The sequence below is a fragment of the Musca autumnalis genome, unplaced genomic scaffold (genome assembly GCF_047663935.1).
Source record: "Musca autumnalis isolate F117 unplaced genomic scaffold, ASM4766393v1 scaffold_5, whole genome shotgun sequence".
Classification (NCBI taxonomy): Eukaryota; Metazoa; Arthropoda; class Insecta; order Diptera; family Muscidae; genus Musca; species Musca autumnalis.
Genome location: NW_027412088.1, coordinates 93,266,510 through 93,281,378, shown reverse-complemented (window position 1 = coordinate 93,281,378; position 14,869 = coordinate 93,266,510).

Sequence of the window (14,869 nt, the reverse complement as noted above, 5' to 3'; positions counted from 1 at the left end):
AAGAAGCATGGTCGTCATGCTTATTAGAGTATTTGTAAGCTCCATTTGTTTGGTGAACATTTGTTCTATCTTTGACATAAAAGTAGAAGAATCAATGCTTGATTTTAATACTTCAGAACAAAGTACGTTTTGATTCTGCGCGTTCACATTATTATTTTGGGATACTCCGGTAAAATATGTGTTACTGGGTTCATTGGAAGCAACACGACCACCTGCAGAGGAATTATTTTGAAAATTTTTCTGCCATAATTGTTGGTATATTTTACAACCTTTATAATTGACCGTATGTACACCCTAAACAATTCGTCCACTTTGGTTGTCATTCGATGTTTTTTCTGCATTCTGCTGTTGGGTGATCCAGACCACATTTAACGCAACGATATGGCCGCTTGCAGTATGACTTAGTTTGGACAAATAATTGGCACCGGTGACACTGAATTAAATCAGTTGATTTTTTTGGGGGTTCAACCTAGACTGAAGCTTTTTCAATATATTTTAGATTATAAATATCGTTGTTATTCGGCTTAGGATCAAGGTCTACAAAAAACATAGGCAATGGCTTTTTGTCTTGTCGCCTTCTAACATTGACGACGTTTCTAAAAGAACGTTCTCGTTTTATTTAATAAGTGTGAAAGATCTTGTTTTTATCTTCCAGGAACTTTACGAGTTTACTGAACGAATCAATCGATTTAACCATTATTTTGATTATCGTTCATTAACGATTTATAACAAAATTGCTCAGCTTGAATAACTTTACATATTTGTTTGACCATGTTATTTATGTACTATTTGTATGTTAGTCAAGCTTAATCTCATATTTGTTGTATTCAAATTTTAAAAACAACATGTTTAAAGTGCGATGCAGTTAAAATTGATTACTTTTGGGGATGGTTTCGTCCAACGCCACTTCGACTCATCAGTTCTCTTAGTTCTTTGTATTGAAACAAAGAACCCTTCACCAATTTTATGACCACTCGAGCTCAAGAATAAGTGTGACTGATGAATTCGTTTAAATGCGAATTCAACCGAAACACCTAAAAACTCTCGTAGCCGCATATGTAAACCAAATTAACTAATCCCACTGTCATGTGTCTCCACATTGCAGAGAATGCACATAACTATTTTGATAGTTGTCGAAAAATAACAACAACCAAAATTGGTGAATGGTTCTTTGTTTCAATACAAAGAACAAAGAGAACTGATGAGTTTAAGTGGCGTTGGACGAAACTAGTCTTCTCTGCCATCCCCAAAAGTAATCAATTTTAAATACATCCCACTTTAAACTTGTTTTTAAAATTTGAAAACAACAAATATGAGATTAAGCTTGACTAACATACAAATAGTAAGTAAAACACACACCTCAACAAAACTGCCAAAGTGAATCTATAAACAGACACAGAGCACCGTGGACGATTGGTTGTTGTTATTTTTCGACAACTATCAAAATAGTTATGTGCATTCTCTGCAATGTGGAGACACATGACACTGGGAGTAGTTAATTTCGTTTACATATGCGGCTACGAGAGTTTTTAGGTGTTCCGGTTGAATTCGCATTTAAAAAAATTCATCAGTCACACTTATTCTTGAGCTCGAGTCGTCATAAAATTGGTGAAGGATTCGTTGTTTCAATACAAAGAACTAAGAGAACTGATGAGTCCAAGTGGCGTTAGACGAAACTAGTCTTCTCTGCCATCCCCAATTTTAACTACATCCCACTTTAAACTTGTTGTTTTTAAAATTTGAATACAACAAATATGAGATTAAGCTTGACTAACTAACATACAAATAGTAGTAGTAAATAGTAAAACACACATCTCAGCAAAATTGCCAGAGTGAATCCATGTTATTTATGTTGTCCACATTCGGCACAAAAATCGGATGTGGTTTTGATGCATCATCTTCATTAGTTTGTGCGTTGTTGTCGATAACTTCATTAACATCGTTACTTTCTTCACTTAGTATGACAAATTTGTTGGTAGATGTTAACGGTACATCGCACAATGTCGCGAGTTCATATTAACTGTGGCCAAAAATAGAAGGAGTTGTCGTAGGTGCATCAATTTTGGTACACGTACCTATTATTGACTTACAATCTTCAGGACAAAAAATTGGGTTGATCGGTCCACGTTTTGATATAGCCCACATAGAACCGTACCTCCCGATTTTCGGTATTTTGAATGTTTTAGACACAATGACCAACCGAAAGTATTCAAATTTTGTGGTTAGTCTTCGGCAGAGGTATCAAACATTCCAACAGAGAATTGTGGGCTTAGGTCCACGTTTTGATATAGCCCCCATACAACGGTACCTCCCGATTATCGGTATTTTGAAGATTTTAGCCTCATTATTACACCGAAATTGCTGAAATTTGGTATTTAGTCTTCGTAGGGGGCATTATACCTTCACCTTGAAATTTGTCTGCATAGGTCCACGCCTTCATATAGCCCCCATAGAACGGTACCTCCCGATTTTCGGTATTTTGGAGGTTTTAGCCTGATTATCACACCGAAATGGCTAAAAATTGGTATTAAGTCTCCGTTGGGGAACTTATAACCTTCCACCAGAAATATGTCGGTATAGGTCCTCGTCTTCCTATAGCCCCCATAGAACCGTGCCTCCTCATTTTCGGTATTTAGAGTGTTGTGGCCTCAATATCCACCCGATATGACTGAAATTTGGTGTTTAGTCTTCATATTGTTTGTGAGCATATTGAATATATCAAACTCTTGTCTTTATATATGAGAAATTTCCTTTAAAAAAATTTTTTGACCGATTAGTGGACAAAAAGCGGTAAATTTTTTGTAAAAAATCGAATTTTGATTTTCGCTGTACACAGTATTTTAAAAAATTGATATTTTTAAAATTCTCTCGTTTTAAAGCAAGATTATTAGGTACTTAATAAGCCCACAAAAATATATGATGATCGGTTCATTCTTTTTCGCGCCATAGCCAACACCGCAAAACGATTTGTTAAAAAAGGGGTGAGGGGGTGCGGAATAAAAGAAATGACACATTCGTCTGCAAACCTCTGCAGCTGGGACCTTTATATATTTGAAGTACTCACTTTTTACTACTCATACAGCAAAAAATATCGATATACACTTTTATACAATTTCCACTCCACTCAATTTTAAATTTGCTTCAGAAAATTAATAAACTTAGTAATATATGTTTGGGTAAATGTAAACACCATATGATTAATATTTACATGCAAACAAAAGTGTAGCCAAGTTTATTACATCCCAAGAGAACTTAGGAACCATTTTTGCAGCGACCGTTACTTTTAAATATTAACGCATAATATAATTTATTAATTTAAACACACAAAAATACGTATTAACTAAAATTGTCTGATTTAAATCCTCATATAGCAAAAACTACTTCACGTATCAGTACCAAAATTCAGATTCTTCTTAATTAATATGTTTTCTATCACTCCCCATCAATAAATTTGTTCAACGAAGTATTTAGTTTTTACCATTTTTGGCCAAGGTCGTGACACTGTGCATCGTTAGTCGACTAAAGCATAGTACACACCGGCCAACAAAACCGACAGTCATCGAGGTCTATTTTGTTAATGTCAAAGTCTAGCTGAATAATTACTTTCCTAATCTCTAAATAATACTTTACATATTGTATATCAAGCATTATTACCTAAACAAAAGTTTTTATTTGCCAGAAAATTGTAGCAAAAGTTCGTTGATTGTCAGTTTTGACTGATGGTGTGTACTCCCCTTTACATTGCTTCTTGCTTTGACTTGAATTGGAATGTTTAATGGTTCGTTTGTTGTTGTTTGCTGGTTCGACCTTTTGCCAGTTGTCTTCTTCACTGTCGTCACTCTCACTAGTATTCATGTTTATTGTTGGTACCGCACTTTTAGTGTCTGATAAAGGTGTTATGTTTTTTTTTTTTTTTTTTTTTTTGAAAAAGAAAAGCTATTGAACGCCGTAGTGAATGATCATAAACTATAATCTTGACGCGATACGGGGGCTTAGGTCACAATTTTCTGTGCTCGACATGTCATTCTGAATGAAGACCTAATATTCATTCTATATGACATCTTGTACATTCTGAATGAAGACCTAGTATTCACTCTACATGACATCTTGTACACAGGAAAGTGTGACTGACCAAAGGTTATCCACCTTTGTCACAACCAAAGCAGGTGAACTGATAATCCACAGCTCACCTTTAGGTGAGTGACATATATATACACTTTTAAGATCAAGGTGATGGAGTTGTGCCGAGGATCTGAATGGCCGACAAGTGTCTAAAGAAGTCTGGTCGCTAGCAACTCCCCCTCGACGCCAGGGCACGGGTCGGGGGTACTTATAATTAGCCTAGTCTGCGCAAGCCGTCACTGCGTACGATGGTCCATCCCCTTACGGCACACTCGTGGGAACAATCTATGGAAAAAACAAGTAAGCAAAGGCTATAGTCGGGCGGGGCCGACCATGTGATACCCTACACCACAACCTATTGGAATTAGCTATGTACAACCGCCTTGTACGCTGAATTCCGGGTTCGATTCCCATTGAATTGTCTACGTTGGCAAAATACCCCTTAGTAATGTTGGCGATATTTCCTGTGTATTTCAGCCATGAAAAACGTCTCTACAAGTGGCAACTTAGGACACGCCGTTCGGACTCGGCGATAAAAACTAGGTCACATATCAATAACATAATATGAATCCATTGATATAAGAGAAGCCTCCCTTGTCTTTACTGGGATGTTTGTTGAAAAATACATAAATTATACATTTCTAAATAATATTCGAAAATTGGAAAATTCACATTGATTAGCCGCTCCTGCTACATCTTCAAATTGTCTTTGAATATCAGGTTCCTTTTTGGTATAGACCTAAAATAAATACATATATATACCATGCAATTTGGTATATTTGTAATTGGAAAAATTGCGTGTTTATTGAAGATCTGTCGTCCAAAAATTGTGCACTTGTACCTCACATATGCTTCGAAAATAGTTCATTGTGGGCATATATTGTGATATCTAAAATATATGTTATACCGGTAGAAATAACTAACAATAAATAGAAATTCAAAAATTTTGCTGCAAACTAATTTACAAATCCCAAAATTATTCATATTCAATTATACAGCAAAGAAGATAGTATAAGTATAAGTCAGCAACCTTCAGCCTCTAAAAATATATTTATTTTGTAACACGAGTTTGCTTCAAAATACGTGGAATCTGTAGGTATCGCTATACCAAATCAATTTTAGTAAGCAAAATTCTGAATTTTGGAAATATTTGAGAAGTATTTTTTCAGATTTGCAATTTTACTTGTAGCCGGCAGGGGTTTTTGGAACTTCTGGACTAGTATCTCAGGAAGTATGACTTATCCCCAGATAGGGACCGTAAAAAGAACCTTTTTCGTAAACAATTTTGAACTTTTTTGGGGGAAGTGTGGACCGACATAGGCTACATTCTAACTTAAAGTTTGGGCAAAATATTACGTTGTATAAAATTTGGTTCTAATCGGTAGATCCGTTCGAGAGTTATCGTGCGCACCAGCCAGCTAGACATTAAGAGAGACAGATGAAGGGACAGCCCTAAACAGACTCCAAATTGTCTGAAACGAATATCGTCCAAATATACTTGATCTAAAACCAATATTTCAATGAGACACATCTTTGGTCGTATTTTGTTTGTATCCCCTTTACCCTAAAGCCTGGGGTAAAAATTAGGTGGCCAGGCGACCCCATGTTGCAATATTTGTATAAAAATCCAATTTGACAACTGAATTGAAAATTTCTCTGTCATGATAGAGACAATTTGTAGCATGGGAGGAAATTGTGGTTCTCTACACAAAACACATTATATAACAGGCAGTAGGTGCATTATCTAGCAGACACATTACTGCAATTTGCATCAGGGGAAAGATCAGTAGTTATTTTTCCCTATATAGGAGGAATGAAAATATGGACCAAAAATAAAATTTGTATATTTTTCATACAAAAGTAATGGTCTATGTCAACCGCTAAATAGCATCAGATCATCATGCAGAATTATATGCATTTTCTTCAACCTAAACTCTTACCTTGTGTAAAATTTCGTGACTATTGAGCTATAATTGCGACCTCTAGCGGGTTTATGATTACACTACAAACAAAAATCTGGATATATTAGGCTGTAACTCTGTTATCTGATCACGTACATCAACATAATTGAGATCACTTGAAAGGTCAAGAGATCGTCTTCCAAATATAGCTCACGAGTGGGGAATGTGTCTTTCAGGAACAAAGATATAAGCTGTTTATTAAAATTTTTCAAAATTTTCACACAAAAGTTCTTGTCCATTTAACCCTCTAAATATTATCTGATCGCCATCTCAAATTGCAAGCTTCTTCTTTGTCATATACTCTTACCTTATTTAAAATTTCGAGGCGATCGGACTATTATTGCGACCTACAGAGCAGCTACAAAATCGGATAAAAATTATGTTTTTGGTCCATTTCACCCGCTAAATATTTCACGATCATCACCAATTAAAATAGCGATCTATTCTGATGTGAAACCGACCTCCATACCAAATTTCGTGACGATCGGTTCATAATTGCGGCCTGGAGTTTGATTACAATTTATAATGGACAGACGGACACACGGACGGACGGACGGACGGACGGACACACATCTCAAAATCGCTTTATCTCGCCGAGATATGAATATTGGTATAGCACATTGGGGGTCTCCGACGAATATTTCGCTGTGTTACATGAATTTCCCCCAAAACAAACTTATAATACCCTTTCCACATAGTGGTGTAGGGTATAAATACTAAAAAAACAAACAAAAACCAAAACAAAACTACCCCTCGGCTGCAGTGTGGCAACTCATCCGAGGATGAACTTTTAGCCTCCAGCCAGGAGCTGGCAGCTAGCCAACCAAGTGTAGTCAGCACTGCAAACAGCTCTGACTCACTTCAGCAACATAAAACTAATACACAAACTCTAACCGTCACTGAAGATGGTCAGTCTAACAAAAAGAAAAAAAGCCCGTCCGACGTTCGTAAGGCCCTGTACCAGAAGGCAAAGTATATTCTCAGTAAAATTGCTAAGAATGCTGCAGAAGGTACAGTCCATGAACGGGATGAAGAAGACAAGATTACCTACACTAAAATCGTAGAGGAATACGAAAAAGCTAAAGCCTCTAAAAATGATCAACCAACATCCTCCAAGCGTGAACGCTCTCGCACAGAGGACAATAAGCCCGCAAAGAGGAAAAAGTTAAAACATAACACCACTGCCTCTTCAACAATAAAACGCCCATTCAACGAAGTCGTTAAGGATAACCTGATGGTTGCCGTGGCCAACGACAAGAATAACAAGCTGTCCCCTATCACCACAGCGGAATGGGGCATGGTAGAAACAAAGTTGTCAGAACAAGTTATGGAACATGTTTTCGCAAACGACGATTCTCCTGTGCCCCATTTCGACTCTAGCGAGGTACACCGTGGTTATAGGGTAATCAAATGCATGGACGAGTTCTCAAAAGAATTCTTGGAGAAATATATCGCAAAGATCAGCGATGCTTGGGAAGACATCAGCCTGCGGCTGATACCAGCCCAAGATATCCCTATGAGACCTCGAGCCAGAGTTTGGTTGCCCAAGATAGACAGCGACGGCCCCAAATTACTGAAAATGAACAAAGACGTTCCAATGGACGAATGGTCTGTAATCGCCATGGAACCACCCAAGTATAATAGTATGAGCTTGGTTCTCTCGATAACAGAGGCCGGAGTAGAGGCACTGGAGAGACTAGGCAACAAACTGTTCTTTGGCGTAAGGGAAGCCAAAGTAAAGATACTACGCCCACTTGGCCCGAACGGAGAAGACGATGGTGTTGACGTCGACGATGCCGAAAAGCTGATCGATAATATGCAGCTAGAGGGGCCATCCACATCATCCCCCCATTAAAACTATGCTTAAGGTCGTTCAGATCAATTTGAAGCACTCTAGGGTAGCTTCAGATAACCTGAGGATCCTTCTGGTGGAGGAGGATCTAGACATAGGCATTATACAAGAACCATACGTCTTTGAGAATGAAGTAAAGGGACTTGATAGCAGAGAATACAATACATTATACATGAAAGATAAAGGTAAGCCAAGATCATGTCTAATTGTTAAAAGAAACATAAATGCATTTCTGTGTCCTCAGTATAGTACAGCGGACTTCACCGTGGCAAGAGTGGAACTGAAAAATGGTAAACAGTTCTTTATCGCATCCTGTTATATGGCTCACTCAAGGGAAACACCACCAAGCGAGGTCTTGGACACCTTGGGAGCCATACACACACACAACACCGTTATCATTGGCTGCGACGCAAACGCAAGACATACCCTGTGGGGTAGCTCTGAAATCAACGACAGAGGTGAGTCAGTTTTAGATTTCATTAATACTAACAATCTCACTATATGCAATAGAGGTACTAACCCAACATTTGTATTTCCAAGCTCGGATAACTTTAGGGGATGGCAAGATGTCATTGATCTAACCTTAGTATCCGATAAACGACATATTGAAATTGCTAATTGGATGGTATCCGATAAGAATTCTTTCTCAGATCACAATTGGATACTATTTAATATATCTGAAAAAGAAACGCCAACAAATTCCTTTCGCAACCCCAAAAGAACAAACTGGGAGAAATTTAATAGGGTTTTAAAAGATAAACTTCCCAGCTCTCCTCAAAAAGGCGACACTACAACATGTATTGACAAAGCTGTATCTATTCTGGAGAAATCACTAGACACAGCCTTTAAAGTATCCTGTCCAATGACACGATCGAAAAAACACTATCCACCATGGTGGACATCCGAACTCTCTAAACTGCGTAAAGAGTCACGGAAAGCTTTCAACGCCAGCTACCAAAGCGGATCCTGGCAGTCATACAAGTTGATAAGATAATAAGTCCGAATAAAGTCACGTGGGCTATAAACAGCTTCTCTCCCTACAAATCTCAAGGACCAGATGGAATCATACCAAAAATGCTACAATGTGCAGAGGAAATAATAAATCCCTGGCTAGTATACATCTATAGTAGATGTATATCCCTTAACTACGTTGCAACGAGTTGGAGACAGGTAAAGGTTGTCTTCTTACCCAAAGCAGGAAAACGTAGTCACGAAAATGCTAAAGACTTCAGACCAATAAGCCTTTCATCATTTCTACTTAAGACGCTCGAAAGACTCATCGACGTGTATATTCGAGAAAAGATGGACAACTCAAACATCATATCATCTAGCCAACATGCTTATATTAAAGGGCGCTCGACGGATACAGCCCTACATGAAGTCGTTAGGACTATAGAGAAGTCCTTAGAACACAAACAATTTACTTTAGCTGCTTTCCTAGACATAGAAGTTGCCTTTAACAACGTCAGTACATCAGCTATAAAACAAGCACTAGATAACTTCGGCGTGGAACCACTCATCAGTAGTTGGATTACCACCATGCTGCAAAGCAGAGTTATTAATGCCACACTGGGAAACAGTACACTGTCAAAGCACGTGAACAGAGGAACTCCACAGGGAGGAGTTATCTCGCCATTACTTTGGCTCCTTGTCATCAATGAAATTCTCAATAAACTTGACCACATGGGGATTAAGGTGGTTGCCTATGCGGACGATGTGGTAATACTCGTCTCTGGTTTGTTTCCGACCGTAATAAGTGACATTATGAGCGGAGCCCTGAGATCGCTAGATACTTGGGCCACAAGATGTGGTCTGGGAGTGAATCCAGGGAAAACTGAGATGGTGCTATTCACCACAAAGACCAAATATGCAGTACAGTATTTCCCGGATATAAACACTATGGAAAATGCAAGCAAAGCAGTGCATATAAGCGGGGGATTCATATATCGAAATCCCCTTTATAAGCACAATTAGTGCTTATATACAAATCCCGCTTATAAGCACTATCGGTACATATATAAAAATCCCCCATATACAAATTTTCATTAAAATTGCTATTTATTCGTTTTTAATCAACCAAAAAGAAAACTATTTCATTCATAAGAAAACATCCCACTTCTTTGTTTAGTACTAGGCTCGGATATCAATAGAAGTTACGTATATTTAAAAAGAGAAGAATCTTAATTATTTTTATTCTTAAACAAGTAAAAAAGCGTTAAGTTGGTCCGGGCCGAACCATGAAATATTCTGAAATAATATAGAATAATTAGTTTTCTTGCTGTTACGAAAGTACAAATATCCACAATTTCAGGCAGAGAAGACTTTTGACCACTGAGAAATCCAAATACCTAATTTTAGCTAATTCGGTCAGCTAAAAGTTTGAAAATACTTGAAATCGGGCGGTAACGTTATTTGGGGCTATACCAAAACATATGCTTATATCCACAATTTTGGATAGATACGTTTTTTGACCACTAGGAACCATAAATGCCAAATTATAGCTAATTCGGTCTGAAAATGTAGATGAAAACCTCAAAATACCTGAAACCGAACTGCAAACAAAAGACTCATCTTTCCGAAATTTCAGTATTCTATCTCTATTTTTGTGGATGCTGTCGTGATTACCACAGAAGAAGGATCGGAAATGCATAGATCGAATCCGAGTTTTAGCTTGATAAAGAATATTTATACTTTATAGTGTTGCAAATGATTATTTCAATGAGTTACAAACGGAAAAACAAAGTTAATATACCCTTCATACTATGGTGGAGGGTATAAAGAGTACGTTATTTTGCCTGTGCATTGTCCAAAATAGAATTGCTCTATGTTTTCTATTTCATGAAGCAATTGGCAGGAAATTTTGGAAATTTTATTTTTTTCACTATCGTTCTCATCTAATTCTTTATTCTACAACATAACTTCTCTGACTTCCTTGGATGTCCATAACATTGTAGGTTGTTACTGCTCGTCAAAAATCACATTGTATGTAAATACAAAAAACATGCCTTTTTAAATGTCAACAATATTCATTGATTTTCTAAATTAGGGTCAAACCTATAGCTCTGCGTGTTGCGTGCGCGTTCAAAAATACAAAAACAAATTACATGTATTACAAATTGAAATACATGTATTTTGTTTTTGTATTTTGGAACGCACACGCAACACGCAGAGCTATAGGTTTGGCCCTTAGTCAATAATTTTTCGCCTTTTGCGACCGCTAGTAGATAGAGTAAATGGCTTGTTTATTTTTATTGCAATTAGTTCAGGTTTCTCTAAAAGCATATTGCCTGAAAGACCAGCTCCAAACGAACGAATTTCGAAGACTGCGTGCTCATTTTGCGTTTTATATTGATATTTCTTGACTAGTCTTTCTCCACTTAACTGTCCTTTCCACGTATATGCTTGCCATATTTAAAGTCGATAAAAAATTTTATTATCATCCAAATTATTTTGAGCCGGTGCATATAAACGAATTTTTTAAGCCAAAATTAAAGAATGATTACAACATTTCAAGTGCTTATAAGAGGGGAATGCATATAAGCGGGATGCATATATCGAAATAATGTCAATGTATTTTGAACAAAAAATAACATTTGCACAAATTTCAGTGCTATTAACCGGGGAATGCTTATATCCGGGGTGCATATAAGAGGGAAATACTGTACCTAATCTACCAAGACTGCGAGGTCAGGAAATACCCCTATCAGATCATGCCAAGTACCTAGGAATCATCCTAGATTCAAAGCTATCATGGAAACGTAACGTGGAACACCGTGCTCACAAAGCAACTGTTGCATATTACGCATGTCGCAAATTGTTTGGAAGCCGATGGGGCCTCAAACCTAAAATGGTGTTATGGATGTACACCAGCATAATCAGACCAATTCTCACATATGGAGTACTAGTGTGGTGGCCAGCAGTTGACAAGAAAACAACACAGAAAAAACTATACAGCATACAAAGATCTGCATGCATCGGGGCAACAGGGGCGATGCGAACGTGTCCGGCCGAAGCCCTCAATATAATGATGCACATTTTGCCAATTGATTTACACATCAAAGCAACAGCAACATGTAATGCGGTAAGACTCCGAGCTCTAGGAATGTGGAGAGACAGAGCTTACGGACATGCGTGCATGCTTCAAAAACTTCCGAAAGAAATAACAACCACTGCTGATTACTGCGTACCTACATTGGATTTTGATCAGCCTTTTGTAATCAAATTTCCAAGCAGAAGAGAATGGAGTAATGGATCACCATTGATAGCATATGACACTAAGGTATACACGGACGGCTCCAAGATGAAATGTGGAGTCGGATCCGGTGTGTTTTCGGAAGAAGCAAACATATACACATCTACAAAGCTACCTGAGTACTGTAGTGTCTTTCAAGCGGAGATACTGGCAATAAAGGAGGCCTGTACTGAACTTTTACAGCATCACACAGCAAACTCAATAGGAATCTTCGTCGACAGTCAAGCGGCGCTCCTAGCACTAAAATCCAACGCTGTTACATCAAAGCTAGTGAAAGATTGTAAAGAAGAACTTGCCAAACTAGGGCGTCTGTCAAGAGTAGTTCTCACTTGGATCCCGGGCCACAAGGGACTTGCTGGGAACGAAAAAGCAGACGAGTTAGCTAGAGCAGGATCCGCCTCTAACGAACTCCCAAAGGCGTCAGTCGCAATTTCAATGGGAGTAGTTAAAGGGGATATCTTCAAACACTATCTATCACTGGCTGAAAGAAGATGGGACACAACGTCAACATGCAAGATATCAAAATTAACGTGGCTTCAATACAACGCCAAACGAACTAAGTTCCTAATCAATCAAACGCGACGGAACCTTGCAAGACTTATTGCAGTGTTAACCGGTCACTGGGCAATTGGTAACCATGCAAAACGTTTAAATCTACCGCACAATGACCACTGCCGTAGCTGCGGGAATGAAGAAGAGGAGGAAACTGTTGAGCACCTCCTCTGTTCCTGCCCTGCACAAATGCAACGACGATTCAAAGCTCTAAGACAACCGTTCCTTCGTGATATCACAGAGATAACAGAAGTAGGTCTGGGAGACCTTCTGCGATTCCTTAACTCATCAGGCTGGATTTAACTGCCAACATGCAACAACGAAATAGCAATCTCTGAACGAGTGGTGTAGTTTTTCAAAACGGTATCTCTTACATACTAATTGAGGCTATAAAGTATAGCCACCACGTAAACCAACCAACCAACCAATGCTGGAAAAATGAGGTGTTTGCGAACTCGAAACTTTGCACGTCCTTTAGTAAGAGCGGTTGAACAAAGACTCAAAAAAAATATAAAATGTGGTTAATGAACAATATATCGCTCATTTACTCAAAGAGTGACATAACTCGAAAAATGCGTTTTCTGAGTTAGCAATTTCAATTTTTTCTACGATTTCTAATTTATCTTGTGTAAAATTTTCATACCGATATCTTTAAAACTCAACGAGTTACAGCACATTTACTACGAGTTTCGCATAATAACACAATAGTTTTTTGAGTTTATGAAGTACTGAAACTTTTCAAATCATGATCTTGTACAGAAATTTAACACTGATATCTGGCTGGCTGTTTGCAAAATATGGTCCAAGTAGTTATTTTAGTTTTTGTGCAACAATCTTTTTAAGTGGGGAAGTCAAATTTCATTCGCCAACTTAAAACGGGTTTTTCTCGAAAGTGGATTTTTTGAAATGCGTCACTCTTTGAGTAAATTAGCGATATGATCACTTCGAATATACAATCAAAGGACATCATCATAATTATATACATATATAATTATACCCTCATCCTTTAGGCTAAAGAGTGTACATACACTTCGATACTACCAAAAATGTGCCTGTTCGAAATAATGGTTTTAGACTTCAAGTATGTTTGGACGTAATCTGTTGCAGACAATTGGGAGTCGATTGAGCAATGCCTGTCCGTCTGTCTGGCTGGCTGGTGGGCACGATAACTCTCGAACAAAGCAATCGATAAGGTCCAAAATTTGACATTCGTAATATTTGGTCCACAGTTAGTTTAAGTTTAAAGATGGCCATATCGGCAGTGTTGACAAATTTGACGATTTGTGGTCATTTCGACGATTTTTAGGACCAAAAATTAAAAATGACGATTTGACGATTTTATGATATAAAATGACGATTTTTCACTTAAGACAAAATTGCGTCACCAAAGAAATAAAAATTGATCTTTTCATGATGATAAATAGACTTTTTATTTCTTTGGTGACCCATAGTGAAATTTGACGGAGATTATTTTTGTCTTGACGGCATATCTCTAAAATTATGATTTAGGAAAAATAAGACAAAAATACCACTTTGATGAACCGCATGAGGGTTAAAATTTTTAACGAAAATATTCCCCACATCCTCCTCGATAAAGTTGCCAAAGACACTATATATCTAAAATGCAATATTAGAATATTTCGAAAAAAAAACTAGAAATGGGCGGAACTTGCCCTGCCTACTTTGGTCACTTTCCGATGTAAACTTTAAAAACGCCGATACACGTGTCTCATATTTTTAGCTCTACTTTCATAATCTACTCAGTTTTCCTTGTAATTTTTTTTTGTCGCACAGTGTAAAGGGCGGTTATGACCCCACTCAAAGGCGTCTTACTACGGGCCCCATGGCGGTGTATGCAGAACTGGAAGGCTAAGGTGCGGTCAACAAGTGGAAGAAGAAATCAGAAAACACGATAGCAAAATACAGCAACAAAAAAGGAGAGGAATGGAGATCTTTTCTTAGTTCGGCTAATGGAACAAGTGTTTTGTAGAAGGCCAGCTAAGTTAAGTGAAGCACTAATTGATATGAGTTTGTTGGAAGATATGTCTCCTATTTTCTGATACACAAATTTGGCCTAGTAGAAATAGCAGCATATTAGCACCTGATTGGTTTTGACAATTCTGCTTGAGT